The following is a 25185-nucleotide window of genomic DNA, read 5'->3' on the forward strand; positions in this document are numbered from 1 at the left end:
TCTCTTGCCTGGCTTCAAAATCTATTATTATTTTTTAATTATCAGGGTGCATCCCCACTCCTTAGGAGGCTTCGTGATCTAAAGTATGGTACAGGAGGAAGTTGCTTGTCAGATCTCGGCACAGGACAGAAAGGTAATTGTCTTCAGTTCCAATTCCAGCTCTGATGAGGGTTTCTTGATAAGGCTGATGGTGGCTGCCTGTGAAGGAGGGCACCGATACGCTGCCCTGTGCTGATGAAACACCTTGGCCTCGTGTCCAGGTGAAAGCCTACGTGCAGACCCTGCTTCAGGTGAGCTCATGCAATCTGAATGGTTTCGAATCAATTTTTAAATCTATCCAGCAGAGGAAGTAATTCCGAGCGTGCCGTCCCACGACAGGTTAAGCTCATTGAAATCAGCTCTGCTGCAAGCCCAACCTTCCCTGCCAGCCCAGCCTTCCCTGCCAGCCCTGGCCTTGCGTTCTCGCTTCCTCTATTTGTTTATTTATTTTTTTTTTCTGTGGGATTCATTTTCTGCTGCTTTAGTTCCTGGACAAACTTATCAGGGGAACTGATAACTGTTGGTATGAGGGGGAAGGGCAAGACCGTGGCAGCGCTGTCATATGGGTGCAAAGGCAGGGCAGACGTGGTGACCTGTGTTATTTGCCTCCCTTTTGCCCATATTTACCTGCTTCACTAAACATTTTATGCCTGTACGTCTAGACAGTGGGTTCTGAGCAGGCAGCCCGTGAACGTCCGTGCCATCAAATCCCTCCTCTTCCTTGTCACGAGCATGGAGCAGAAAACTCTTCTATTAAGTAAGGTGACAAGTTTCCAGCGAGATGATATCCCTGAATTATAAGGTACACAAATCTCACCTCATGCAGCCCAGGAGCAGAGCAGAGCCCATTTTTCCTTCTCTCTTTTTTTTGGATCCCCAGGCACATGCACTCCCTCGCACGATGGAGCCAGCTCGGCGATGGTACGGTGCGATAGGAATCGCAGGAATTGAGTCAGCCCTGCCTGGTGACCTGCTCCCTGCCGGGCTGCCACGCTGCTGAGATGCCCAGGAACGATTTATTATGGCCAACCATAATAAATAATTACAGCCAACCATAATAAATAATTAAGGCCAACCCCGCTCTCCCTCCTTCACCCCATAAAGCTGCTGGGCAGCCAGCTTTGCACCAAGGCTGCATTACAGCCCCAAAGATTTCTTCTAGGGGTGAAGCTATGCTGAGAACATGCCTCCCTGCCCCCCAATAAATAAATAAATAAATAAGAAATAAAACAGGAAAATAAATAATAATAAAGCACACAAAAAAACCACAACTTTTCACTGCTGGGGGGGAGGGAATGAATGGGGGATGAATAGGGGGAGGGAATGGGGGGGATCCTGCCTCTCCCCCAGCCCCAGCAGCCCACCTTGGAGGTAAGGGGGTGGTAAATATATAAAAATAATATAAAAACAAACAAACAAACAAAAAAACTTTTCACCTGGGTTTTCTGGGGGTGGGGAGAATGAATGGGGGGAGGAAGGAATGGGGGTGAGGGGATGAATGGGGAGGGGAAATGGGGGGACCTTGCCTCTCTCCCAGCTCCGGCAGCCAATCTTGGAGGTAGGGGGGTGGTAAATATATAAAAATAATACAAAAAGCAACTTTTTATCCTGGGTTGTTGTTGGGGGGGCGGGGAGGAGGAATGAATGGGGAGGAGGAATGAATGGGGTGTGTGTGAATAAGGGGACCCCGCCTCTCCCCCAGCCCCTCCAGCCCACCTTGGTTGTAGGGGGAGGGTGTTAGGGAGATTTTAGGGGGGTGTTAATGGGGCGGGGACCCTCTCCCGGAGCCAGAGGCAGGGACAAAGGCGGGGAGGGCGAAGGGAGGCGGCGCTGGGGCGGCCGGAGGGCGGCGTGGGGAGCGCAGCGGAGCGGGGCCGGGCGGCGGCACCTTGCAGCGGGCAGGAGGTGAGTCCTCTCCTCCCTTTCCCACCCGGGAAGGGTCGAGAGAAGGGCTTTTTATTTGTTTCTTCCTCTTCTTCCCTTGTTTTTTCTTTTTTTCTTATTTTTTTTTTTTATTAGGAAAGGGGCGCCCCCCCCCTTTCCCCACAGCCCGGCTCCCTCCTGCCTCCCCGGCTCGGTTGTTTAACAAAGGGATTTGGCTCCAGCCCCGGGTTGTGCAGGGTTTTTATTTATTTATTTATTTTATTTATTTATTTTGGGGTGTTTGGGGCAGAGGATTGGGGAGAGGGAGCTCGGGGTTCAGCCCTGGGGTTTGCCCAAAGAGGCGAGGAGCTGAACCCATGGGGGGACACAGCCCCTTTGGGGTGTTTTTGGGGTGGCTGGTGCACAGGGATGGGGAGGTGGGAGCGTGTCTGGCCTCATCCCCCCACCCCACTCCACGTGCGTGTCCGAGGTCGTGGCTTTTTGCCATGAAAGACCTTAAAAGCCAAGCTGGGCTTGGGATCGGGGTGTAAATCCCACTGGACGGGACCTTAATGAGGTCTCCAGCACCCCGCTCGGGGCTCCTGTCCGTTAGCGGGACAGGAGGGACCCTGCGGGATGGGTGCCACCTCTGGGTGCTCTCAGAGAGCCCCAAGGACGAGCTCCTGGGGCTGCAACTCTCCTCCCTTCCCCATGCACAGAAAAGCCCCAAATCCCCAGCTCTCCGCCTGCAAAACCCCCGTTCTCTCTGCTTTTCTTGGTGGGGTTGAGTGACCCCAAAAAACGGGGAGAGCTGCCTCCATCCCTCTGCGTGCCGTGGTGCGTTGGCCCCTGCTGAGCATTTCTGCCTCATTTCTTCACCCCTCACCTCCAGTTCTTCTTCTGCAGGAGCAAGATTCACTAATAAAAAGACATCAGGACCTCTCCCCGTGCTGGGGGCTTGAAGTCTGCACTTTATGGGGTTATTAGGTACGCCGCGTGTCTGTCCCTATTACACATTATATCAAGAGCAAGTGGAAAAGATGCGCAGCCAAGCTTTTTAAAGCGAAAGCAAGGCATGGCAGCAGGGTGAAACGGCCGTGCCGGGCACGGGTGGAAGGGTGTTTGTTCGCTTTGCTCGCAGTTTCACTCTTTGCACAGTGACTCACGGCCGCCTCTCGCCAAATTGCCTCCTCCGGCCCCATTCCTGGAGTTTCCTGGTGCTGGACTGCCCCGACATCCTTTAACGGGGGGTCTCGCTCGCGGTTTTTTAGGATAAAGCTGGCAAAAACTCCTCCTGGTGGAACAATTCGAGCGGGTGTCCGCTTGGAAATGAATTTTTCCCTCTGCGTTTTCTGTGGATTAGTCAGAGAGGGCGAGCTTGTCTCTCCAGGGAGAACAGGCAGCACGGAGGGAACTTAAATGTGGCCGAACGCTGAATTTGTTAAGCTGGGGATTGCCCCTGTCTCTTGTTCTCCAGCTGTGTTACACGGGGCAGATAAGTTTAGGGTGAGAAACTCTTAAGCCAGGTGGGTATTCAGCCTTCCTGAGCCCTGTGGGGAGAGGCTGTGTCAAAGGAGGTGATATAACTACTGTTTGTGGACTGGAAAGGGAAAACCAAGAGTAAAATTGAAGAGGAAAATGCTCTTTTGTAGCATGACAATGAGAAATCTTTGAGTACTGTGTGTGCTGGATGTTGCTCCGAAAAAATGGGGAGGAATCGTGAAGCTTTCGGCTCACAATCTTCATCACGGGGGTATTAGGAGAAACGTGGAACAACCCATGTGTAACTTCCACGAGTGAAAATACATTTCTTGTTGATTGTGGTTTTGACTGCCTTGTTTGCCGTAGACTGAAAATGCTAACTTTTCTTTTTTTTTGCCTAAAAGTTTAAAAAAAACTCTTTGATTTCTTCTGATTCTCATGGATCCTCTTCCAGGTCTGTGCAGAGATTTCTCAGCTTTGACTACAAAAGCATGAATTTCACCCAGTTTGCTAACTAGATTATTTTCTTTAAACTTTGTATATGAGTGATCTTTGGCGTGGCTTCTTTCTCTCTTTTCTGCACCTTGTCTCACTTCCTAGGTGTGGGAACTCTCGTAATTTCAGAACCGCAGCTGTTACGGCCCAGTTTCTTTATATTTTAAGGGTGTGCAGAACCACCTGGGGTTGAAGCAGGCTGTTCTCAGCAGCAAAATGCTGGATCCCGAGCTCCACCCTTCAAGTGAGCGGGGTTTGCAGTTCATCCTGTCAACCACAGCTGATAAGAGAAGCAAGTGCACTTTGCAAAGAGCCTGCAAAACAACCCGTCCTGGTGAGGAGGCGCAAGGAACGGGCCGAGGCTGAGCACCTATAAAGAAAACACGTAGTTCTTTAAACCTTAGTTAGTATTTAGCCCTTTGACACATAGAAGGATATCTCTCGTTGGCTTTTTAACCTCTGTGGGAAGGCGAAAGAATGTTGTGTGCCAGATTTGCGCTGTCTGAGAGCCCTTCTTGTGTGCTGGGCGAGGAGCTGGGCTCGCATATTTGGCCTGTGAAGGAATCGGGGAGAATGTAGATAATGTGCTGCTTGTGTTGGCACTTGCTTGTATGGAGAAAATCATTTGGGCTGCTTTTCCTATGCCCTTTTGTATTCCTGAGCTTGGCTGCGGCTGCGTGTGGCACGTGTAGATGTGGGCACTGGGGCTGCAAGGGGCAGCGCTGGCGACAGGGCCTCCTGGCTTTGTGCAAGGGGAGGATGCTTTATTTTTGTCCTCTCCTTCCCTGGGCACATCTTCGGAGCCGTAGATGCAGCCTGGGTCCTGCCATGCTGTGATTTTCTATTCTGTGCTGTTCTCCGGCTCCTTTTCGGCTGAATGTCACCGTTTGGGGACCCTTCGTGGGAGTCCCTTGATGGCAGTATCGCTGCTCCGAGCTCTCTGTATCATCCGCAGAAAGGAAAAAGGCCCTTTTAGGACACGCTATGTCTCATCCTCCAGTAGGCGTCTTAAAATAGGTCAGAGAGTTGCACTCTAAAAAATGCTGATGGCTCGTTGTACTCGTTGCCTGCTGCAGTGTGTGAGGCAGGTAGCTTGGGGGATTTTCTCCTACCCATCTCAATTTGGGGATGCACCAAACCCTCTGGTGAAAGCACTGGATTCTCACAGCCTCCCTGAGCCCCCTTCCTTTTAGCAATTGTTTGCTTCGGCTGGGCAAGGGGAAACCAAAAAAAAGCCATCCGATTAAGTGTGTTTCCAGGGGAATTTGATGAAACAGTGGAAGTATGGAGGTCTGGTTTCCGTACCAATATACTTCTGGTAAAGTGTCTGGGCTGTGGAAGAGCTGTTTAAACTGGCAGTCCTTGTGTTCTGGCTTCCTGTCATATAACCAGTGATGGCCATTCTCTATCTCTTTCATCTCGTCTTAGACACAGGTTAAACAATAACTGTACTTCCATGCTTTCGTTCCATCTTGCCATCCGTGCTCTTTGGACCTGCTATAAAGCCAGTTGATTTCACCCTTACCACCAGTATTACCACCTTAAAGTCACTCTTCTTCCTACATCTAGTCTGGCAGCACTGAAGTCACGAAGTTGGAAATGGCGTGTTCATTTAGCATCTCAGGTGATGGAAAAAAAAAAAGAGAAAAAAATTGCTGGTGGGATAGAATTGAAGTCCTATTTGGGGAAAAAAAGACCAATTCAGAAGATTGCCGAAGCAGTACACAGGTGTACTTTCTGAAAAGGAAATAATTCTTCCTACAATAGTCCTTTGTGATCCTGATTAAAGTATAAGAGGCATGGCATGTGATAAATGGTGCCTACCTTGAATTATATGACATAGAGCTGCAAACATCTCCTTGATCTTGGCCTTTGGCTATGGACTGCGAGCAAGTCAAGTGGCAAATCCATGTTGTGTACAAGCGTTTTGTGTTTTGTTCTCTTCTTTTTCCATGAAATTAGTTCATACATGTAACCTAAATGGATAATGGGGGAGGAAAATAATTCCTATTCATATTGTGTGCATTTTGGGGTCAAGGAGAGTCGCCTGGGTTTACCCTAAAGCGTTGCCTCCTGCTCGCATGAGCTTGATGTATGTACTGTCCACAGTTCCCAGGTGATGTAAAGTCTTTACTCCTTTTGAAGGAGTAACAGCACTACCTTGGAGTTACTTTCTGCGAGTAGGGCCTTGAGCTGTCAGTTCTCGTAATGACTGTAAGTTTCACAAAAGTATTTTATATGGTGGCTCTTTTGATGGAGCACGTTTCTTAGGGCGTGCATCCTATTCATGGAACAGGAGCTGGAGTGAGAAATATCTTCCCCTTGAACTGGAGTCTTGCTGCAAATGTTCTTTCTCCTCGTTTACCCACAGAAAGCTTTGTATAACATGAAATACATTATTGTTTTTTTAGCATAAAGAATTTCCAATATATTTTTCTGCACTGGCACATTACATTCTCTGCTGATCTTAAGATATGAAGTCTCTTGGCCACTTGACTCAAGCTGCTTGGAAAAATGATACTTTTTGTAAAAATGGGGTTTATTTTCCCAGCTATCTGTAAGTGAACGTTCTGCAGTTTCATCAGCAAGTTTAATTTCAAGGCTTTATGCCAGGATGAATCTATCGTTTACCTTTAGTAGGTATTTCAAGAATGTCTTACTTCAGTCTTCCTTTGGAGAAGCTACGTCAGAGCCAAGTGTAGACTTCGTGCGTGCCCGTAATTCAGATTTGTTTGGGATGAAGGATAAACTGGTTTTCTCCACCAGCAAGCAGGGACGAGTAGATCCTTTTGTCCCAGTAAATCCAGTCTGTGCTACCGAAGCTACTGGGTTTGTTTCAGCTCAAGGCCCTGTTCCTTTGTCGCATGTGTTTGGGGCCTTTGCTGAGCTCTGTAACTCTCTCTGTTGAGTTAGAAGGGAAAAAAAATGAAGCCAGGCTTGTAATGTATCCCTTGCTTATTCTAGTTCATTAAACTGCTCACCTGAGTCTGAACTCAGACATTCCTTCGCAATAAAAGGTGAATTGAACAGCTGCAAAGACCAGGGAGTACATAGCACAAAAAGGAATGAGCAGCCAATGGGCACATAAGAATTTGAAATGCAATATTTATTAGTTCATTAAAATTAATAAGACACTCAATTATAAAACATCCATTACATTTTGCAGTTCTTCTGGAAATAGAACAATTTCCATGTCCTTATCCTTTCAGGAACACCTCACTCAAGGCAAATTTTAGCATCGTTTCCTTTGCTAACCACAGAATGTGTTAACTCTTGTTGTAGCCCGGGTTTGCCTGCATTTTATTTAGTAAAATGTTTATTTTTTTTTTAGTAGACCATTGTTTTAAATAAACTGGAAGACTTAGTCATGGTATGTACTGGCTAAAAGTTGTTTTAATTGGGAGTGAGTAATAAAGTGTATCACTGAAATAATGACTCTATAGTTAAGGTCAAAAGGCAGATATTCAATTTCGTTTTAGAAAATCAGACAAATCTATTTAAAAACAAAGCATATCGAGGGAAACTTAAGCTCAGGAACTCAAGAAACAAGTTTGGGAAAGGGAATGTTAGCTCATAAAAAGGAAGCGTGACATTTTTCTTTCTTATTCAGAAATATATATCTGTTATAACGCAGAAATGTAGTTTTCAGGCTACGGATTTGTTGCTCTTGTGGAAGTTTAAATGACTTTAGGCTTAATTTCCAATGTCAATCTCTGGTTTTGTTTTTACTCGGTATCGTGCTTTGTTCAAATAATCTCTCTAATAAAGGATTTCCCGGAGATGGGTTGAAGCACTTGGCTCTTGGCACTTTTTGCTGAAATGAGGAATTGCGGTAGGAACACTGGGTTTCCGTGCAGGAGTGGGGTGGAGGAAGATGAAGACATGAAATGAAGACCCTGGAGTGATTATTTAGTACATTTTCTCTGAAGGCTGTACCGAACGGCACTTTTAATGGATGTGGTCACTGCTAATTTTTTTTTCCCACAAATGTTTGATTCGATTGTCTTGCTGGACTGCCCGTGGGAGCTAACTTTCCTGTTGAAACCACAAAATGCTAACCACAACTTAGAGCTCACATCCCTGTTTGGCCTTGCTGTTGTGTTGTCTTCGGTCAACACAATTGGGAATAAGATGCGAGTTCAATTTCAGCCTTGCTTCCGTGGCATTGCACCAGATGATAACGGGAAGGCTTTGGGAGCTGAGCTAAAAGGGGGCAGCCTGGAAATGGCTGGTGATCATGCTCCATAACCCTTTTTTTTAATAACCATTTGCTTTTCTGATAATCAAAGTGCCGAGGTTCTTTGGTAAAAATGCATGCATGTTGTGGGGGTGTGGTAAGGTGTTTGGTCGTCCTGTTCAGCTCCAAGCTTCTGGGGATGAGAAAGCTATGCAAAAATCTGTGTCACACAAAGGAGACTTCTCCCACTCCTATCCGGAGAGAAAAATGTCAGAAATCGAGCCAAATGTGCCTCGAAGACTTAAATAATGAGATTGAAGCAAGGCTGAGCCTCCAGTTCCTAATTTTGGGTGGGAAAGTGAGGGCGTCTAGAGCATCTTAACACCAGCTTAGTATAAATGAGTCCTGCACAATCACCAAAATCTTCCCTGGGTAGCCTTACAGAAGGCCAGAGAAGTTGTGAAGGGATGAAGGAGGGGTTGAACTGCAGCACCAGTGATAGCAGTTGTATCACAGTGACATTGATCTCATAAAAAAACATCTTTTCTAATTTCTGGCTCATCGAATTTCTCATCGTTGCATCAGCCGACATGCCTTGGTATTAAGGTGACAGGTAAAAATTGCAGTCTCCTACCTTACAAATTCTTCTCCTATGCAATTTTTGACTCTCTCGATAGCAGAGATAATAATTAAAAAGGCTGAACGAAACTCACAAGAAGCAGCAGAAGTCTCCTCCACTATTAAACCAGTGCCAAAAGGAATGAAAGGATGGGAACAGAACTACTTTTCCTGTCTGGCTTTAATCCCTAGCTCCCTTGCTCATGTTCATGCTGTCTAAACAAGATTTTGGAGACATTCAGATGAGCAAAATTGATGCTGTATCTTGATGAAGCTGTAGCCTGGCAGTGTTGGGCTGCTGTCTCTCCTTTCATATCTGGGAGCACTGGCAATCCTATTAAATGTAACTCGCTGTGTACGTGGGAACTAACTTTTGCATTCTTTCTGTATGTTTGATTTTTTTTTTTTTCCACCCTCTGTTTCTATTCCTTAACGGTATCTCTTAAAGCCTGTCTTTTCTTTTTTTTTTTTCCCTTCTCCCTTCCTACAGTAACCTTGTTCGTCTCCTGTCGATCTTTGCTTTCCCTCGCCATCGTTGAGACTGATGAGAGATGGAGCCCTAAAACATCTGCGGTCCTGAAGATGCTGATCACACGCAGATGAGCAGTAGGGAGGTAGTGTGCTTTGTCTTCCACCCCAATAAGAAGCAGCTGCTTGCAGGGCTTGGGAGGGGGATAAAGGTTGGACAGGGGGACGAAACCTTAAGCTCATTGAGTTCCTCTATCACAAAGGCAATTTTGCTGATGGGACACTTGGAAATCTCTAAATGAGGGGATTTCATTTGGAAGGGCTGAGGGAATGGCTTTTTCTTCAAGAAGAAAAAAGCAAAAAAAAAAAGGCTGAGATTCCTCCAAGGCTTTTCTGGAAGCCAGCAAGAAGAAGACAAGCGTTATATTCTGTGTAGGCTGCCTTTAAAGGGAGGCAGACGGTCATAGGCAGCATTTGAATTCTAGGTTCAATAAAGGCACTTCCTCCAGTTAGACAAAGCAAAACAGTGTCAATTTTTAGCATTAAGCAGTGTCTAAATTCTTCGGTGACTCACTGCACTGTCATAGTAGGACTTCGGGCTTTCACATGGAAGTGGTACTTGCTGAAACAGCATCCTGCCAGCTCGCGGTAACAGCCTCCCCTCCCAAAACTTGTTTCTGATTTACTCATCACGAAGACGGGTTTTGGAGGGTCAGGGTAGCAGAAATAAAAAAAAAAAAAAAAAAAAAAAAATTAAAAAAAGGCAAGTATAGGTTTAAAGATCAGACATCTCATTAGCTCTTTTTGTTGACTTTCAAGTGCCAGCTTTTTCATTCGGTCTCTGTGTCCCTGAAATGTGTCCATGAGTTGCAAAAGACAAACATTCAGAAATGATGAGCTGGCCGTATTTGTAAGAGTTCAGTCATTTTCTTGGTCCAACCAAAAATGCCTTTTTTTTGTGTACTATGACCACTTTTAAAGTTATTGTCTGTTTAAAAAACGCTAATGCTGAAATGATCTCAGCCTGAGTTTGCTTCATCTCTTGCAGTTCATAGCATTGTCAGGATCATGGTTTCTTTTTTCCTTAAATAAAAACATCCGATTTATTTTAGATGCCCCTTGCTTTTTTAGCAACCGGTCCTTTTGTCATACTAGGTACATCCTGCAAGAGCCCTGCCTGCCATCTGATCCAATACTTATTCATCCTGGGACTTGGTCCAAAAGCCACCAACAGTGCTTGTGAGAGCTGGTTTTTGGTGTTATTTTTTTTTTTTTTTTGTCACTCCAGAAAAATGTGGTCACATGCTGACATGTGGCATAAATCACTATGTGGTTCGGGAGATAGTGGTGACAGAGATTAAAACAATTTTATCCAAGAGGCAATTTTTGTGTGCTCTTAACATCCTACTTACTTCTGTCATCGAGCTTCACGTTTAATATAACAGTGCATGTCTTGAGTATCTGCTGATGTTCGGTTGTTCTCTGAATCCCTCCCTGTTATTTTGGCTCAGTATCCAGGAGCAGTGACTTCAGCAAGGTGATCTCATCCTACTGGCAGTGTAGCTGTGTTTGCTTTTGAAGACTTGAGATCATAAAATCCGTTCCACCTGTACCTCATTAAGGCACAGGTAAATCCCTTGACATGTGTGATGTCTGATCTGTCATCCTCCTCTCCTGTAAATTCATGCACTTCGCTGGTGGGGCTCTTATTAATGTTTTTCTTTTCACTGGGATATCAACGGGATGAGCAGTAGAAGGCTTCTGCAGCTTAACTTGTGTGAGCTTCAGCATAAAAACTGTTTGGCCTCTCTGTAAGAGCTGTGATCCTAAATTTTCTAATGAACTAACCCTACAAATTCAGAAGGAAAGGATCTGTGGTTGACTTTGCATTCCTCTTGATTAACAGATTAGAAACTTGTGTTTGCCTTTTTTTTCTTTTTTTCCAGAAACCAACCCTCCCCTCCGCCCCATCTCATCACAAAACTATAAAGTGAGGATGTGGCTGTTGGCAGCTGTTTTCCTTTTGATGTGGTCAACTAAAAATGAATATTAGGAGCATAACTCTGAATCTGCGTTGTCTTGGAGACTGAGGGTGTGAGGAAAGGACAGGACAGTTCCCTCTCCACCTGCTGGGAGCGTGCTTGAGCTTTTTTGGGGGGCTGTGATCGGGGGGTGAAGGTGCTCATAGCTGAGCACATTTAGGCATGCTAATGTGGAAGCACAATGCTTGTAATCCCTGCCATTTGGGTTGAAAGGGACCCAAAGATCATCTCTTTGGGTCAAGATCATCTACTTCCATTCCCTGCCATGGGCAGGGACACCTTTCTCTAGACCAGATTGCTGAAAAAGTGAAGTGAAAGTGAAGCAAAGACTTCCAGGCTTTAGGGAATGCTTTCCAAATGCACATCTTGGTGTAGCAGAGTGTTTTTGGGGTTTCCCATCATTTGCCGGCGTAGTATCTTGTGACCATTATATGCTTTCTAGTAATCAGATGATTCAGAAATGAAAGGATGCTTACTACAACAGGTCATAAACTTTCATTTGGGACCAAACATCTTGTTGGTGTCCTGCTGAAACATTAATTTTCATCCAAGACAAAATTAAGGTGCTAATACTGCTGCCAGTTTAACTGATGTTATTAAATAATCCTGATGGTGGCCTGTGCTCCTTCCACCTTGCAGTCCTTCGGTTCATAACTGAAGTGGTGTAGTGCAGGAGTCATCTCTTGTACAAATGATCTTGCCTTGTTCATCGAGGTGCTGACATCCTCTGTCGCCTTCTACCTAAAAGCTGTCCATAAAGGCTCCCAGGGAGAATAAACCAACTGTGATGGAGAGGTGAAGTGCTTTCTTCTGTCGTACAGGTGTAAAGGGCAACACAGAAGCAGCAGGCCCAAGGGTGAACAGGAAAACACAAATCTGAATAGCCTGAAATACATGCAGAGACTGTGCCATAGCCAGGATGAAAGCAAGGTGAAAAAAAATCAGGAACTGTGCAGCAGGTATTTGGTGAGATCTGCTGAACATGAAGGAACTACTACAACAACAAAAAAATCTGGTAATTTTTTTTTGGTAATCTGGGGACATAACTCTGGTTTCATGAAACCTGTGGGTTTCATTGGGAACATTCAGGGACGGTCTTAGCAGCACTTTGAGTGCCTAACCTTGAGAACAAAAGTGGAGTGTTTCGTGTGATTACATACTAAAAGATTTGGGTAGGCATCTAGTGGGAATCCAGAAAGCGCGTGGGTGCTCCATTCCCTTGGACGCTGCTGGGATTTGGCACATAAGCCGGTGAAGTATTTTTAAAAACTCTTAAATATCTTTCTGAAAATTGGGTCTGATGTTGTTAATCGGTATGAGGGGTGAGGAGGTTTTTCTTTTTTCGTGAAGCAATTGCCGTCTTTGATCCTTGTTAACTTTTAGTAGGATAAAATTAAGGAAAAGCAACAGGAATGACTGTGGGGCTAGCGAGATTGACTCAAAAGGAAGATAAAAACCTATATACATGTAGTGAGGGGGGCAGGACTGTTTATGGGCTTCTGAAAGGTACATGTGGCAAGGAATTGGAGGGTGAGGAAGAAGGAAACTCTTTTGGTCTCTGCTCTGTGCAGGCAGCTAGCTCCACATGGCTTCATCCGAAAGGACTTCACTGACTTTGTGTCCGTGCTTGGGGTGTTTCAGGGATGTGCTAGTGAGAAACACAACTGCTTTAGTACTTCAGGCAGGGTAAAACATGTAAAGCTGCAGTTGTTGGCACCCCTGACTGCATGACATCTGCCAGTGTCCTCACAGCAGTTTGCACAAAAGTTGCTTTCCGTGACAGCCAACCTCAACGACAAGGAGGACCTCAGCCAGGAGCCACCCCTGCCTTAGTCCTCAATTTCTCCTGTCCCAAACTTGCACTGGCAGTGCTTGGATCTGCACCCCTTGCTCTTTATATCCATTAGGATATGGAAGTTGTATCATCCATTGGGGTATAATCCGCGCCGTTTCTAGCTGGTAGGTCAGAAACATAAAAGTAAAATAAGACCAAATAGATAAATGAGTTGTTGATAAGTCACCAAGGCCGAGTGGTACTCAACCAAGTGTCCTGAGGCACTTGAATGTGAAGCTGCAGGGCTGCTGCCCGAGCTGTATCGTTTATCACTGCAGACCGCCACTGTGCCAGAGAACCGGGGTGGTTGCCAGCGTAATTCCCATCTATAAAAAGGCCTCTGGAGGGGATCCTGGGAACCACACACTGAAGGGTCATACTACCAGTTTTTAGGAAGGGAAAAGTCAGAAACAAGGAACCCGGGGATGAATGTTTGCTGCTGGGAAAGAGGCAGTGTGGCTTCCGAAAACAGAAATCCTCCTGCGCCACCCCTGTGAGGTTCTGTGGAAAGAAAGGGGTTGAAGTGGATGCAGTGTGTTTGGATTTGCAGAAGACTTTTGCCAAGATATGAAGCTGCTACAAGGTTTGAGGAAAGGTTGTGTTAGAGTTTGAAAGCCACACGAATAATCGGAGGTTAAATACCGGGTATAACGTCGCTTTTCAGGGTGGAAAGGGAAATGTCACCATGCAGCAGCAACCAAAAAAATGACTGTGTTCATCAGAGACGGGATGAATGGTGTAATTTTGCCATGGTGTAAGCGCTTGGTGCACCCACATCTCACGTCTGGTGTGCAGTTCTGGTCTGTACGTCTGCAGAAGGGTACAACGGAGTAACAGAAAGGCAGCTGAAAGGGTCAAAGAGACGGGCTGCCTTCCAAGGAGAGGCAAAAAAAAAGAGCTGGAATTCAGCTGTCGGTGAGGAGGAGGAGGAGGAACCCGGGTGAGGTTTAAAGGGTAAAGTCAGCACATCGAGCTGAGTGTGAAACTTGTCCATCAGATCCCATGTGGTTACAACCAGGGGGAATTTGGCTAAAACAAGGAGAGCGTTGATTTTAAAACAGATGGAAGAGCGTACTAGTTTTTGGAAGAAGAATTAGTGCTACACGGCCTTGCAATAGGTGGAATTTGGGGGCAGGCTTTGCAGCTCTTACCTGTGCAAGGCAAATCCCACCTGCATTGCCTTTGCAAGAGTCTTTGTGACCTTCCTTTCCCCAGAGCTGTCTTCTGCAGCTTTTTGGAGGAAGCGATTATCCAGGTGGCTGGCAAGCATTCGACACTCCCTTGTGTGTGCGCTGAGTTTTTTTTTTAATTATAAGCGACTCAACCCTCATAGAAGTGTTTGTATTTTATTTTTTTTTTAATGCTGCCTTCAGCAGGGTGTGCATGTGAACTCTATTTTAATTAAGGGCGAGGAATCTGCTTTACATAACTCTATCCCAGATTCTCATGAGAGAGTGAAAACAGCCCCGAGGGACTGATGAAGAGGCCAGCAGAATCGGTTGCCTCACAGATGGGAGGCCTGATTCTCAGCTCTCAGGTCCTCTCTAGCTGTGGGACTCACCCCGGGCTGGCTGACAGCCAGCGAGGTTGAACTGCAGCTTGATTTATTTATTTATTTGTATTTTTTTTGGGGTGCTGATTTGTGGTTCTGGGTAGCTTCGGGTGTGGTGGGGTGTGTAGCTCTGCTGGACGTTGTCGTCCTGGTAGTGGGGATGGCCAAATGGGATATGAATCGACCTTTAAGTCCTTTCAGCCATGGTGTGATGCCAGCTCAAAGAACTTCTGCCACCATGCTCAGTGTATTACATTACAACTCTCAGTTTGTCCATCTCCTACAGCTCCTGGGGTGAGAGCAGCCACTGCAGCTAAACCCACGTGTGTTCACGGGTCACAGTCCTGCCTTTGGGACAGATGCTTCCCTCTGTGCTGGTCACTGTGACTCGAGGCAGAGGCGCCCGTTGTGATAAAGCATCGTCTGCATCAGCCAGTTGGGTTGCTTTGGATTTAGTGGGATTGGGTCAGGGTGGTTCTCTGAATCTCTGAAAATGGAAAATAAATCATACTGGAAGTCACAAATGAACCTTTTAGAAGTGGTTGTGTACCTCATGCTTTTTAAAAAAATGCTATAACCAAATTTTGATTTCAGTTGTAAAGCCTGAAAGGGACAGGGAACAGATGGGTGAAATGTTTCTGTGCCATTAAGGAGGGAAAACCCAGGGTGTTCACTTGGTCTTTTATTTGTTTTCTCCCTTAAGAAGAAAGAAGTGATAAGAGTGGCGAAACTCGATTGTTGCAGTACTGCAAGCAGGGCATGTAAATTAAAGAGGATCTCTTTCACTCTGCACAAAGGGAAATATGAAAAAACAAACCGCAAGCTCTGTAAAGATGCTAATGAGTCTTATGAGTCAAACTTGGCATGTCATTAACATCGACTTTTGTTTGTGGAGGCTGAAGCGAGCATCCCTTTTGGAAAGGTAAACTGGGAGGCAGCTTGCCAACGTTGTTATCAACATTTCAGTGGGATGTTGAAGAAGTTAAGCCACTGACGGACAGCAAGGTTGTGACCTTGTGGTGTCCTGCTGAACCTGGTGGCGGCTGGCAATTATTTTTTCTGGAAGCAAAAACCCTGGAGAGTTTTGCCATGTCTTTTCATTACACCTAGTGATATAAAGGGCAGATAACTTTTATTTTTGCTGTGAAAATCCAAACTGAAATACTGATGCCACTGAGATCTCTAAAGGATTTCTATTGCTTTTATTATACCTCTGTTTTCTGCCAAGGAGGCATCTGTAGACAGTGCCTAGAACTTTGGACTCCTCTTGTCCAAAATACTCATCTTATGTGGATCAGTGGAGGGTTTTGGTGTTTAGCCTGAAGTTTTACTGAAGTGCTTGTTGAAGTGTTTAGGGCTTAAAACCAGTGGAAAGTAACTGGAGATGCTGGGGCCTTGTAGTTGCACTCAACTGATGGGTGTCTTCCATCAGCCTCCTGTGAAAGGAGGAAACAATGTGGAGGAACAAAATGAAATTATGAGATATTTCTTGTTAGAAAGAGCGGTCAGGCATTGGGATGGGTTGCCCAGGGAGGTGGGGGAGTCCCTGTCCCTGGGGGTGCTCAAGGAGAGGTTGGACGTGGTGCTTGGGGACAGGGCTTGGTGGTGACATTGGTGGTAGGGGGTGGTTGGACCAGGTGATCTTGGAGGGCTTTTCTAACCCTAATGATTCTGTAATTCTATGATTTTATGAGCAGATCAGCAAGCAGGTGGGGTGAAGACAAGCCAGTTAGAATAGCAGAGAAATATGAACGAGTGGACAGAAAGGAATCCGATGGTGGCATCACACCTTGGACGTGCTTTGTGGGGTAGGGTAGGCCTCACCATGTGCTTCACGTGGAGGGTACCAGAGATGCAGCCTGGTGTCAGGCCCAAATCTCTGCTTGTATGAGATAGGGAACAGGAGCAAGTGTGGTAAGGATTTAACAGTTTGAAGGAGAACATTCCTGTGAGCTTCATTCAGGAGGAAAGGGGAAAGCTAGCGTGATGTGATGCAGCGCGCCGTGACTCAGATGTGTTGGGGGCAGAGCACAGGTGGCAGGCGCTGCCTTTCTCCCTGATCAGGGGGATTGCACAGGAGCTGGGTGCTGACAGCAGGGAGCTGCTGGCTCCTTCTCCGCTCTCGGAGCTGTTTCCATTCTAGGTGCAGGACCAGAGCGAGTAGCTTCTGCCTGGCAGCCTGCCCCGCCGCGCAGCTCCTCGCCTCGCTCTGCAGGCGCTTTCAAAATTAGCAGAGGCACAGAGGGTGGAAATGCGAACCCCAGAACCAGAGCAGGGCAGGAATCGGGAAACTTGGCCTGTGTTCCTCCTCTGCTGTAAGCTTGGGGGGCTTTTCTCGACTCGCTTTCTTGGTTTATACGTGGGTAGCGGAGCTGTTGTTCGCTTTCAGGTGTTCTGCGTTGCCCTGCAGCTGTTTTTTTCCCTTGGAGGAACACAGAAGTCATTCCTTCACCCACGGTGATAACATTTTGTCATTGAGTCGTGTTTTACAGAGGTATCATTTTCTGTCTGTTGCTTAAAATTTAGGAAAGGATCGTGAAATTGCACTGTGCTTTTCTCTAGGCAGCAAGACTAGGCTTAAAAGAAAAAAAAAAAAAAAGAAAAAAAGAGAAATATCCTTTTCTACAGATCCCCCTTACTCATTCTGTGTTACAAAACTGTTTCAGGGTATTTCTTTATTCAGAAAATAGCAGAGTTCTCTGTGAAAGCAGCACAGGACAGAAGATGCTTTTATATGCAAGCCCTAAGTGAAGAAAGAAGGACGTCCTGAGGAATAATATGAAGTCTGATGCTTTCTGGCCTGCTGCATGGCTGAGAAGTGATGGGTAAAGCGGGATTTTGCTTGCACAGATCTCCTAATCCTCAGCACTTCGACTTTTGCTTTGTTTTCTTTGGCTTCAGAGGCAGCTGGTGTCTGGAGCCGAGGCAGGCTGGTGCTCTGCTTAATGTCCCCGAAAGACCTGCAAACTTAGCCAAGCTTTTGGGCTCCGGAGAGATGAGCCATGCAGCGTGAATTGCAACTGGATGCCTCGAGTTCGGGGAGCCCGCAGCGGCTGCGACCTTTTGAAATCTTGTTCAAACTGTTTTTGTTGCACTCAGACAGGAATGCTGTGCTCTTTGTTCCTGCTCCTAAAAGGCGAGCCTCTCCGTGCAGGCTGCGTGCAGCTTTTATGGCTTGATATATATGGGTCAGGGGAGGAAGCGGGCTTTAGGCTGTTAGCTGTTTCCGAGCTGCTTGAAAAATCCTTCTGAACGCGTGGAGGAAGTTGTAAGATCCCAGCTGAATTTGGGAAATAACTTCGGTCTTGATGAGGAACAGAAATCCCCCAGACTTGAACCGCTTCCAACTTCTGGGCAGCCAAGCGAGCAGGAGGCTGACTATGGGACAGACCTATTTGGTGCTGGGCTCCCTGCTTAATTCTCGGCTTTCCTGAGCTCTGGGAGGAAACATCCAACCTCTCAGTTACTATTACTGAAATGCCGTTGTTTATCCAACGGGATAAAATTGCATTCAGGAGTTACAAATAAGGGGAAGATTTGCACTGCCTCGTGAAATCATTTTAAGTACTCTTACGTGGTTTGAGTCCCCACCTGGTTGTCCTGGTTGATTCTAGCTGATTTTTTGGGGGCAAGCAGAGTGGGAAAGGTCATTCTTATTGTTGGTGAAGTTACACTAGAAAGAACCTTACACCTAAAAAGCCCCTCATGCTTGAAACTGGATTTGTCAGAGCAGCCAAAATTTTGGTTTTCTTCTCCATCGGCATTGCTGGAGCAGAAGGACACTGTGTGTAAGTGTAACTAGAAATTTTAGGAGAAGGCCTTGAAAACAGTCTGTTTGTCAGCAATCCCTTCATCCCTGCTCTTCCTCCCCCCTTTGCATGCTGGCATCAGCGCTCAGGCACCAAACTTGCATGACAAGGCTGCTGGGGATTCAGTTTTGGATGTAAAGCCTGCGGGGAAACTGGCTTTAAAGCCAGCAGGTTGCTGTTTGGCTGGCTGCGTCCATAGGTATGCAAAGGTTCTCCTGCTGCAAAGGGCTGCTCCTGGGGTGATTTTGTCATGCACATACGGGGTTTGGAGCCTGAGCCCTGTGTGATGCCTGCTTGAGGATGGCAGCCCCTAACGAAGGCTGACTGTGCCATTTCAGACCTCCTCGACTCACGCTATTTGCTTTGGAAATTGAAGTTTCAATCGCGTCTGATAGCCGAGCTGACTGTTACGTTATACATTTAGCAGGCTTATTTTTATAGCTCTTTCCTTAATTACTTATGTAAATAATTTCAGAAGCCCTCGCGTTGATTCTGGAGAAGCTGGCATAGCAAATACCGGGAGGCTGGCAGCAGGTGCTGCAAGTAATCACTCTTCTAAATTAAGCAACACATTCCAAGGCAGTGGGTTAATTCCTGGGTAAATAGCCTGCACGCAGATTCTTCGAATCAGCTGGATCGTGACCCAGCAAGTTACTTAAGGCTGCCTGTAGCTGTAGTCACTTCGGATCGTCTCAATGAAGTTCAAAGCCCAGGGTATTTGGTGTTTCTCCTGAAGTCTTTGCTGCTGGGGGTTTTCTTAAACAAGCCCAAGAGCTAGCAAAGCGTTATTTGTGAGGTTTGTTCCGCCTCCTTCGCCACCTTTGCATGTACCAGTGACTTTCTGCAAAAAATACGTCTTCTAATTTCTGCAACAGAGCCCTTTTGGGATCCCTAAGCAGTAAATTTCATCCTGCAGCACAGATTCTGCCCATCACCCCGTTGTCTTTGCATTTGCACAGCTCCAACCAGCAATGTGCTTGCTCAAGGTCACCCCCAAAAGCATGGCCTGTTCTTCAGGAATCACTCCAAGCTCATGAAGCTGATGGGGTCTGTGGGGTAATCTGATTATTAAATGACTTTCATAGACCCTGCAGGACTCTTTGGAAATTGGTAAGATCTTCTGTTGTTGCATAGAGCCTGACTTTGGAAGACTTTGTCTCTGTTATGGGGTAGGAAGGTGTAAAACCTTCTTACAAACCCAAGCTGTTTTTAAAATATATCTTCCTGCTAAAAAGTAAGGGGAAAAGTGGAATGTGTGCTTAAAGGGAATCCCATGTGATGTGGAATAGAGCAGAAACTATACCTTTCCTTCAGGTAGGAAGGTGATACCTCAAGTTGGAGGAAAAAGATGGATTTTTGATGCCTCCATGGGACTGTAGACAGTGACTCATCCCTCTGACTTACGTTTGGTGCCTTCTATGTCTGTGGATGTGCAGTCTCGTTATCTAACTGGTACTTGAAATCATACAAACAGATCTGAAGTCACTTTTCACAGTCAGCTTGGGTTTTTTTTTTCCTATGCTCAGTCATCTCCAGAAAGAAGTGGTCTCGGGATTGAAGCATGATCTTGGGACACAGCCCTTTCCTGATTTAAAAAAAAAATAAAAATAATAATCTAGGTGACCAGCTTCTGAAGGTTGAGCTCAATTTTTAATGACAGTGTTACAGAATGGTAGTTTTAAGGGTCCAAAAAAAAAAAAAGGGTTCTTTAAAAAGTCCTCTTCAAGTGATATTACAGTTCCGTGTGAGCTGGGACCACAATACCTTTAAAAACTGGTGAAAAGGAAATCGTACCCACTGCTCAGTACCGACTCCCCACTCTTTACAGATCCTCTGACAGTGCCTTGTAGGTTTAACAGATGGTCTGAATGCATCTTGCTGCATTCTGCTGGTCGGAGTTTGTTCTCTGTGATGCTGCGAGATGCCTGCAAGGCTTGGAAAGGGAGAGCAAGAGCTGGGCAGGCAGCGATTTGGTGACAGGAGCACAGGAATGAGGTGATCTTGCACACGTTTTCTGGGCAATCTTTACAAAACGGGTCAGGGTTTGACCTCATTTAAATACCGTGGAGCTGGGGTCAGCAAAATCCTGCTTCCCAGCTGATTCACTGCTGAGTGAGTTGCAAAAATTGAAAGCGCCAGGTAATGCAGGGACCAGATATTCAGCAAATGTCTTGCAGGCTGGCTTTCTGAATGGACTCCTGAGAAAGAAAACAAAAAAAAATAAACATCCTCTGCTCCTAATTATGGATTTGGGGAAGGAATATGTCATTTAAGAGTACCGCTTTGCATCTTTCCTACTAATGAGTGACTTAAACTCAGCCTATCCAAATATATGTGTATATATACATATATATAAAATCTTATTTTTCCAGGCTATGCAAAGAATTTGTAATACTTTGTTTTCAGAAGCAGAACTTGAAGGAAATGCAGTCCAGCCCCTTACCAGAGATATGAACACTGTGTCAGGGCCCTTGTATGCATTAGTAACAACGAAATATTTCTCCACTGGCCCGTCCTCTGAAATAAAACACGTCAAGCAAATTGTCGTACCGTTAGATTGAGACTTGGCAATTAGTGTCTGTGTGGCAATTTGATTCTGTTCTCTTAAAATACCCCTGGAGAGCATCCCACTGTAGCCCTGGTCTGCTTCCAGGACTAGCAGGGATGCCCTGAACGTGTCGGTGTTAAGCAGCAAGTTCTGGTGCTGTGGTCTGCGAAGTTGTTAGAAAGCTTTGAAACCTGGTTTGCTCTCTGAGGGCTTTCCATTTAGGAAGGAGGAACCGATACCATCCTAATTTTAACTCTGGAAGAGGAAGGGAAAATAAAAAGCTTCAGAGAAGCTGAATTCGTCTAGACTGCAGGTTTTTTGTCCTGGCTGGCCAGCCTGCCTTCTCATTTGGACTCTGACTGCTCCGCTACTGCATTCCCTCGTTGCATCGCATCCCTCTGTGAAAGCAAAACCACTTCTGGTTTTATGAGCTCTGCTCTCCCTTGGCTATGTGGGATGATGAGCGCCCTCCTAACCAATGCACAAACCCCTCTCTTTGTCCTTTCACATTGTTTGCAAAGCTTTCTGCTGCTTTTGTCTTAAAAAAATCACTTTTGAAGTTAAGGGGCCCTCTGTTTTATTGACTATAAAAGTGGGCACGATAATTAGGGGACAAGAGCTGTGTTAGCTGAGGTACTGAAGTCTTTCTGGCCTCCAAGCAGTAACAGTCCAGCTTCTCTAGCTTGATTTCCAAGGGCCAGCGATGATGAATTTCCTTGGTTTTCTGCTTGGCGGTGGCAGTGGTATCTGTGCAGCTGCTGCTTGTTATGCTGTAAGTAATAGTTTAATGGGCTTGTATGCAATAAATTGTAATTTCGTGTTGCTGTGTGGTTTTCAATAGCATGGCAGAATTACTTATGCCTTTGGATTTCAAAGAGGCAGTGTTTTAAAAATGGGATCATGGTATCAAGGGTTTGTAAAGCAGAGGGCAGGCAGGCTTTTGCCTGCTCCGAAGGTTTCCTAGCTAGAAAATGCAAGTCATGAATACAAAAACTATGTTGATTTTTTTTTTCTTTGAGTCAGGCTTCTCTTGCATTTGGATGGTAAGGTTGCCTTAAGGGAACGACTGGTTTCAGGGTAAAATACGAGTGTGACAAGTCATCTGTGGAAGTCTTTGTCATTTGGAAACTCGGTGCTGCTTTTACAACCTGCCCCGTCTCATCAGCAGGCCCTGTGCTTCGTTTTGACTCTTTTGTTCCAAAATGAGTCACATTTCAGTCCTTGAAGGATCCGCTGACAAACTTTCCCTTGGCTGTCTTTTGAAGTGATGGTGTTGGTCGTTGTGTCAGGGAGCTGTTGTGACAACTGGAGTCTGGACTGAGTCCTTAAATGCGGTGTCCCAGTTGCTGCAGTGGTTATTTGAGGGGAAATGATCCGACGTTGGCTTTTAGGTGTGGATCCTGTCAACGTGCAAGCCCCTGTGGTGTGCCTCCAGGGATCTGAATAAAGGATCCATCACCTCCAGGGATCTAAATAAAGGATCTATTTAAGAACTGTGAAATCCATGACTTCGATTTGGGCAGGATCCAGGCCCCTCTGGAGCAGCGATACCACATGAAGCCCTTGGCTCACAGCTTGCACGAACCGCCTGTTGCTTGGCTCGCTGCGAGATAAAGGTCAGGTTGGGTCGACCAGGGCTGATAACCTCATTTCCCTTGAGGGAAATGTTCAACTCAGGCATATGGTTAGCAAATATTGACCAGATAAGAGCGTGGAACGGGGATAAGGAAAGACCAGCACGCTGGTTTCCTGAGCATCCCTGCTGTTTGGGCACAAAGGCACCGTCTGACCTCGCTGCTGCCTGGCACCAAACCTCATCCACCTTCTCCCAGGGCATGCTGAGGGGGAGCAGGAATTATTTTAGGGCTGTTCTGAAGGTACCTGTGGGAGAAGACGCCGATTCGGGAGGTGGTGGTGGTGCATATGCTGGAAAGGGGCTCTAAAAAAGCACTTCAGTCGTTGGTGTTACTTAGCTGATAACAGCAGGGAAGCGAACGTGGGGGATTACTGCACAATTTCGGTGCTGTTACGGATGCAAATGCTTTTTATTTTTATTTTTGTTGCATTTAAAAGCCTGGTTTGCTTGGCACTGAGTCACTAGTAGGCTGTGTGCTTTTAAAATCAGCGTGCTAAAAACCCCGCTAATGTGGGATTGCCAGGATATACGTTGTGTGTATACAGGTACACCTTTGGGAACCTCACCTCAGATGATGTCAGCTTATCCTGCACATTTTGCCAGTTTTCAGAAGCTGTCAGGTAGCACTGTGTGGGAAGTGTTAGAGGGCATGACGGGATAAATCCTGAAATCCCAATTTGGGCCAAACACCCACTGTTTTCAGTGGGCGGCTCGCTGGCATTAAGGCCAAGTTCCCCTTAGCTGTCCCAGATGCCCTTTTCTGTCTTTTTAAACTTAACGAGACTGACAATATCTTGTATTACAGACCAAACTGCAGGGTTACGGCCCTTAAAGTTCATAAACGTGGTCGGATTTGTGATCAAGAAGTCGGTTAAATAAATAAAATAATTTCCAGTAAGTATTCTTTAAATTCTCGACAATGTTGGTGAACTGCCAGCTATCTGAAAATAGAAATTAGCTGGTGCTTTAGAGCAGTGCATAAAGAAGACTTCCATTCTGTAGGGAAACTCTGCTCTTCTCAAAGCTCTCCCCTTCGTAAAGGGAGAAAATAGAACCACTTTTATTTTAAAATGGAAATTTTAAAATTCTCTCAAAATACCAACACAACTTTATTGAAATAACTTTTGCCAGACATTTGATTTTTATTTCTGTATGTATTTTCAGGAGAATGTTTCTGTGAGATGCCTCCAGATTTTGTCAGAATATTTCTCTCCAGCATAAAATTCTGAATTTCATATGTTTGAGAAGTTAATAGCTTAAATCTAGATACCTGGGAGCTCCTGACTGGCACCACACAGTTGAGATCATACTCTCTTCTGGCTGCTTCTGTCCCTGAAAGAAGGAGGAAAATGCTGTGTTTGTGTTGGCAACACCCCCCAAAAAAGAAAGAAAACAATGTCCCAAGTGCTTTAAAGATTTTGGAGGCTCCCAAGCTCACGCTGTCTGTATTTTCTTCCCTCTCTGCTTCTTCTTAGGACATGGTCTGTGCTTATTCATACTTTGAGGTAGGGAGTCACATCATTTGGGCTCCCAAGAGGGGAAAAAGGGGTTTTCCATCCCTCTGTTTTCCCCCTGCCCTTTACACTCTGCTGCTGAGTTTCCCAGCACAATTGCATACAGTTTGCTCTGGGCTTTTTTTTTGTTTGTTTTGTTTTAAACCAAGAATGTGTTCCTTCTGGTAAATGCAGTTGCAGAAGCACCTGCAAGGAATTTTTTCATGCTATGCGTTATTTAATGACCTGAATTGTCTTTCTTCTATAGTGTTGGTTGACCTGTTGGAGGAAGGCAGAGCAAGTGACTTGTGCTGGTCCTTCCCCCTCCATGCCTCCAGAACCACAAACTAGGCCAGTGCAATAACTGGGACAAGAGCTTACATCTCCCAACTACCAGGACCGCAGTCTAGATGCTAAACCTCAAAATGAGGGTGTTGTAGTGCTGATCCTAACATCTCCCAACTACCAGGACCGCAGTCTAGATGCTAAACCTCAAAATGAGGGTGTTGTAATGCTGATCCCAAGTCCTTTGCTGATTTTTCTGCTCAAGGCTGTTAAATATCATCAGTTTTCATTTATTTTCATCACTAGACTGGGGCCTTGAACACTGCTGACCGAAAATCCACTTGCTTCACATAAGTTGAAGAAGAGCCTGGCTCCATCTTTACGCCCCATATCAGGTATTTACTCGTAGTGATAAGATCCTGAGCCTTGCCTTCTGCAGGCTGAGCAGCCCCAGCTCTCCCAGCTTCCCCTTACATGAAAGATGCTCCAGTCCCTTCATCATCTTTGTCTGTTATTATTTGGCATTTTAATTCCTTGAAGCTCTGATACTTGCTCAAACAGCAGCTTGCTCCCTGTGCTGACCTTACAGCCCACTCTGTGTCACTGTATAAAGTTGGTCGTTGGCCAAAATCTGGGCAGGAAATGCTTTCCAGGGAAGGAAACCCATGGGCTCAGTAGTCAGAGTGCAGTAGAAGAATGAGAGAAAAATCCTTTTGTAATTCAATAGTATTGCAAAGTGATTTTTTTCCCCCCCTAAACTGCGCCCCAGAGGAAATCGGGGCATCAACTGCAATTTTCTCAATGCTTTATTTCTACGCCCTCCCCCAAACCCACACCCTAGGCA

General features: G+C 45.8%; 1 protein-coding gene across 9 annotated transcripts in view; it reads left to right on the plus strand.

The window, feature by feature from the left end:
• The first annotated feature begins 1788 nt into the window (after positions 1-1788).
• Positions 1789-25185, plus strand: part of PAK1 (p21 (RAC1) activated kinase 1) — a 68358-nt gene continuing 44961 nt past the window's right edge. For 2 of the 9 annotated variants that reach the window (XM_038177853.2, XM_027466571.3), the window contains exons 1-3: positions 1796-1944; positions 9165-9288; positions 24648-24736. The gene's annotated coding sequence lies outside the window, so the exon portion shown is untranslated. Of the gene's footprint in view, positions 1945-2826; positions 2890-9164; positions 9289-24647; positions 24737-25185 lie in introns of those variants that run through there. The other 7 variants (XM_072032899.1, XM_027466559.3, XM_072032900.1 and 4 more) reach the window with 5 other exon arrangements.

The sequence above is a fragment of the Anas platyrhynchos genome, chromosome 1 (genome assembly GCF_047663525.1).
Source record: "Anas platyrhynchos isolate ZD024472 breed Pekin duck chromosome 1, IASCAAS_PekinDuck_T2T, whole genome shotgun sequence".
NCBI lineage: Eukaryota > Metazoa > Chordata > Aves > Anseriformes > Anatidae > Anas > Anas platyrhynchos.